A 6,248-nucleotide genomic window follows, 5' to 3' on the forward strand; every position below is an offset into this window, starting at 1 on the left:
AGTTTAGTTTCTTGATTATGCCTAGCCCAATTGATTGGAATCCCAATCAATGGTCCTAATTAACTAATTAATCAACATACATAGAAAACAAATCCGTTTCATACAAATTAACGAATCACATTAAGTTTTAGGGATAACGCTAGGATGAATGTATGACTATGATTTCTCTCTAGGTTGATAGGAGCAATACTATTCTTTTTAGGCAACATATCTCAGGCCTAATGAATCGCAAGCCTAACTAACTTATTGCTTCTAATAGGATTAACCTATAATTTCATGTCACATATTACAAGTTATCTCCAAGCATTAGAATTACACCACAAAGTCATTGGTTGTCAATCAATAATAAAAATCATGCAATTCATGAACACTAAATTCGGATTGAAACGCATAGACAAGAATAAAAAGATTACATTCAAACAAAACTCCCAAAAACTACATTGTTTCAAAATCCCCTAAACTAGAAAATAGCTAGAACTTACCTTCCCATGGAGATGGAGAAGACAAATCCCGACATCACTCCAACATGAGATGGGGAGAAAAAGGGAGAAAAATACAAGTGGAGAGGTGAGAAGAGGAGAAAATTGGCATAAGATCGATTGGGGGTCGGTTCTGTTGGGATTGGTGTCCTAATACTTCCGAAATCTCATAGTTTGTAAACATTGTACACATTGTTATGAATAAAATAAGAGTTATTTTATTTTGCATTTACTCATATCCAATGAACATAGATCCATGGTTATTGTATGTAAACTTAAGCATGTATATGAGATATACAACTGGATCATGCCTTAAATGATAACCTAAAAGGTTTGTAGTATACAGATTAAGGAGGAATACCTTATCCTGGTGACACTACGGATACGACCCGCTTTGTAGAGGTTTACAAGTGTTATGAACTACTACATATGGTCTGATCCTGACCATTCATGTGGAAACATGCGAGCGGGGGTGTCCTAGATGTGTTGTTAATATGATGGAATAATGATATATATTGCAATGGTGGTGTATGCATTGTGCATGCAAGTTTTCCTAGCAAAATCCAAGTATAAATCCTACTAGGTTGCCTGGTAAGCCTAGGGTCAAACACAGAGACTATGGAGACAGTATGCGATGGTAATTTCAGATTACTTTGCGTTGACAAATAAAACAATAAGTTGGTTGGTATGTTTGTTTAAGGTATAGATTCTATGTGGCGGAATTGAGAAAAGAGTTAATAACAACGAAAGTTACAATGAGTATGCGGGGGAACGGGTTGAGAAGGGATTTAGCTAGCGCTTCCTGAGATTGCGTTCAAGCTATGCGATCATGCTACACACACAGAGCAGCAATTCATCTTCCAATGTAAATGCCATAGCTCCTATTTCTAGGACGCATGCGATGTATGCAATGATGTCGATAGGACTTATTCCTAAGTCTCTATTCTTGTCTATGCGATGATGAATGATGCACACATATATAAGGTGACCGCATACTATCATATCCTATCTCTAGGGTGCATACGATGCGTTAATAACAAATAGAACTTATTCCTAAGTTTCTATCTCTTGATTATGCGGTTCTAATCTGACTCTCTCGAGTCTAGATTCTAATTTGACTTTCCCAGGCCTAGATTCTATCCTTAGACCACCCTCTCGAGCATCTCTAAAGGACGAATGACGCATATATAATACAAGATGATCGCATAAAGTGAAGATCTCAGGTTATGCTAGCTAAGTTCTTCTCAACCCATTTGACAATTTAGTTACTCATGCGTAATGTAAAGAGAGTAAACAGATGTAGAGATGCAAATTTTATTTTATAAATAAGATCAGAATACTTGACAATGGAAAATAGGGATAGAGAGCCTGATAGCAATGCCTTGCTTCCCAAGGCTTTTACACTGAGTTTTTCTTTACTCTGCCCAAAAGAATGTTCTTGCAAGCAAGAGTCGACCCTCTCTCCATTTTCAATGCTTCCCGGCACTCTTCCGAGCTAACCAGGATGATCTTTCAACGTCTTCTCTCTTCTCTCGCCTTCGCCTTCTAAGTATATACAATTACAGACTATGACTATCTATGTATATGGTGAAGAAGAGTTCTCAAATTCTGAATAGTGGAACCCCTTTAATGAAGGTGGCCTTCAGTATTTATAGAGCTTCAAGGTGAAGAGCTTTTTCTCTCAAATGATTGCACTGATGGGATGTCATTAATTCTCTATCTAATGCGCCGATTAATTGTCACCGAAAAGTTGAGTGTGCTATAGTGTGTCGTTAAAGGCTTGTCAACTTAATTCGGATTCGACTGTCTTCAACTTTCTGTCTCATCGTGATTTATTAAGCTTCCACCTTGATGCGCCGTCTCTATGTGGCCACCTTCTTGAGCAGATTTTCGCGAACGCATACGTTCACATAGCCTTGCGGTTGCAATCTTTTAATGCGTTCGATGCTGAATTCCATGGATCGCAATCTACCTTGCACCAATGCATTTTCCTGCACAAAATACGTAAATTAGCTGCTTTAATGCGATGGACGCATGCGATCACAATGTCTATACTTACTGCTTTTGGACACGTTTGTACATATTTTATCGTCGCAATCCTTGATTGTTTTATATCTTTGCATGTAATAATGTGCATTTCTGCCCGTTATCACACCCCCAAAATAACAAGGCTTGTCCTCAAGCATAAACTAAAGATTTTCTCTAAGAAAGTCGACCGCCTTCTTCTTCCTAGATTCTCAAGGTTGGCCTTATTCAAATCCTATTAACAAAATCTCTTAATTCCTATCCAGGTATCTTCCTTAAAATATTTCTAAAATTTAGGGACACAGTTTAACCCTTCAAAAAGACTTTTACTTGTTTCCAGGCATCAAGTATTTTTCAAAAAAAAAAAAAAAAAAACTTTTCAACTGAGGTGTTTTCAAATGATTTTTATCCTTGCGTAATTTTGGTGTTCTTTCTATGACCTTGCGCTGATACAAGTGCCTAGCCTTCGCTTTCGCTTGCTCCCACGTGTGTCATGTGAGCATCCAACTATGAACAAGACACTCTTTCTCTGTCTAAACTCATGCGCATTTGGCAGCAGAGTTGCGATAATTTTATTTCTGCGTTGATCACGATTCCTACCTTCATTTTGACTTGCCCTCATGTGTGTCATGCGAACATCCAACTATGAGTAGGATTCGATCGCAACGTTATGATTTTTTTTAGATGTTTTTTTAGAGAGTGCCTAAAAATAACAAGGTTGAAAATAAATACCGCACCCCAAATTTAACCGCAACAATGTCCTCATTGCTGAAAGATTGAAAGAATTCATGCGATGTTCTTAGGAGGTTTCGTAAAAGTTAGTTTGAAAGAAAGCTGGTGGACCACTAACTTCTAGAAATATTTCATGAATTGATTGCCCTAAAATTAAGTTGACTCTAGTGCATGTGATGAAGAATAGAGGCATGCGTTTCATCATTGAAATCATAATTGGCATAGAAAAACAATGCGGTGACTTACTAAAGTAATCAATTTTTAATGATTGTGCCGACTAAAGAGGATGCGATGATAACATTATCAAAGTTAAAATGAGATGCGAGAGTGCAAAATTTGAAATAAAAAAAAGTGAAGGAAAGATGCAACCCCAAAATTTGCTCTGTCGCCCGCATTATTTGTGATCGCATCCTTCTTTGTGGCGAGCCTGGTGACACTACGGATACGACTCGCTTTGTAGAGATTTGCAACTGTTGTAAACTACTATAGATGGTAGATCCTGACCATTCATGTGGAGACGTGCGAGCATGGGTGTCCTATACAAAGAGTTTGTATAAGACCTAGACCACGAGCTGATTAGACTTTGTATATAATGTCGTTGATACTAGAGACTCGCATCTTACCTAAACGACCATAGATACACGACCTCAATCCTGAGTGTTTTGGGAACTCCTGCCTTTGAGGGTGGTCCTTTGATTAGTATGGGTGCGAGGGGCCATATTGCCAACTTAACAAGCCTACCTTTTAGGGATTTGTCTGATTAGGGAGCTGGCAACTCAGTTACACAAGCAGCAATTCACTCCTTCCCCGAAGTAGGGGTAAGTAGATAGATTGCTCCCTAAGGGTTGATTCCGGGTCTTGAACATAGTGGCCACAGTCTCTCTTTGGAAGAAAGGACTTAGTTATAGTAGGACTATGATTTATGTTTATTAGAGGAATCAGTGGTACTTAAGAAGTTAGATGTAACTACAAGGGCAAAACAGTAAACTAGCCTAGCTATACTTACAAGCGATCTGTGAAGGGTTATCACACCGTTGATTGGTTGATATGGAGATAAAATATATCTGTAGTGAGAAGAGTGCAGCTGTCGGTCTTTAATGAAGTGTCTGACAGTTCACGAATGGTGGATCCCGTGACTAACGAGTTTAGTCAGTTATTCACGTACCGTTGGAGCTTCAAGCTACAGGTTCATAAGGTCCCCTTGGTAGCTTAATGGATTCAAGTTGAGAATCAGTTCTTGGAGTTGATTTGAAATGTTCAAATTGACAAGAGAAAATTCAATTATATATGTGTATGAGATACATCAAGTGGAGGATTTATATAAATATGATTTACATTAAATGCCATAAAATAGAAAAAGAACTATGGTTTGTATGTTTCATGAGATGAAATACCAAAAACTATAGGTTATAAATATAATATGGTAAGTTAAATATCATATTTATTTATAATAATATTAATTATTTGATAATTATCTCTATTTTTCTAATAACCAATTGAGTGAGAGGTTATTGGTGGTTTTATGGTAACCGTGAGATAAAAGGAAAAATGTTTTCCAAAAATTGGATATTACTTGATTCAGAAATTTTCTCACGGAAAAGCTATCAAGTGAAAGTGTTTCACTAAGCGATAGCTTATAAAGAGACTAAACAATTGTGCACATTGACTATACAATAGTCTGTTCAGCTGGTCGTAGCTAAACGATCGCGTGGCTTTGTCTATATGATAGGCTGCCATTTACTATACGATCGAGCATTCGTCTATACGATAGACTGTGTCATCTCCCATTTGCTCGATCGTCTACACGATCATTGTCCTCCTGTCTCTTCCTCAAGCCAAGTTCATACATAGCTCACAACTCCTGGATTCTCACACCGAGAATACCAAGATAATCATTGTGGTGGTGTCCTCACACAAGTCGATTGATTCGAGGTTCTGGAGGCCATTTGTTGGGTTCGTGATCCTTGTGTTCGTGCTGTTGATCATGTTGTGCACTGGTCGTTGCGTTCGAAGGCTGAGTTGCTGTTCTTGGACGATTGGAGATTGATTGAGGGAGTTTGAAGAATGGTTTTTCAAAGGTACACATACTCTATCCCTTGATATCATCTTAGCATGCTGTAATTTCTTGTTTGCATGACTTGTTAGTTTCCATTTATTGACTGTAATTGTTAGTGTTCAATTTCGAATGGAATTTGGAACGATCCTTCCATTGCTCATGGAAATCCTCATGTCTAATTTCCTTCAATTGGTATCAGAGCCAGGTTGTTCTGATATTCTAAATTTCACTTTTGTTTTGAACTGCTTTTACAATCGTGGTGGGTTTTAAGGTTTTCTGCATTGCGTTTAAGTGTTAAATGCGTTTGTGGATGTGTGATGAATGTTTACGGGTTAATTGCCTCTATTTAAAGCTTTCTTTGAAGTTACAAAGTGTTAATTTGTAAGGGCCCTCGCATTTTTGGGCATAATTAACAAGCAATCGAGTATGTAATTCAAAGTGTTTGAGTTTGTTGAGTCGTTCGTGATGAAGTTTCGAAGCATGGAGATGTAGATCTCAGCAAGGAAGAGGACCAAAGTTGGTCGTATCGTGTAGCCTAAGGTAAACTATAGTTGAGTTTTTACTAAACGACTGCATAGAAATGTTCTGCTCGATCGTGTAGTATTTACTAAACGATCGTTTAGGATAGCTAAATGATGGGGTAAAGTGTTTGCTCTATTGTGTAGCGTTTGTTGCCCAATCATGTGGACACTGGAGGTAGACGATCGTATAGAGCATTTGATGCTCATCGTTTAACAAAAGGCGCGTCCACTAAATGATCGTGTAGTTAGCATGCTTCCTCGCATAGTCACTGACTACACGATCACTCGTATGTGATACCTTGCGCTCGCTCAGCGATCGTTTAGACGATTGTGCTTCATCGCATCGTTGTCGTTAGATGATTATTTAAGGTTTGCATTGTATGTTGCGCGCTGCACGATCGCGTGCCTCATGCTTCATCGCATAGTAAAGGTACA

This window comes from Benincasa hispida, chromosome 5 (assembly GCF_009727055.1).
Source record: "Benincasa hispida cultivar B227 chromosome 5, ASM972705v1, whole genome shotgun sequence".
Taxonomy (NCBI): Eukaryota; Viridiplantae; Streptophyta; class Magnoliopsida; order Cucurbitales; family Cucurbitaceae; genus Benincasa; species Benincasa hispida.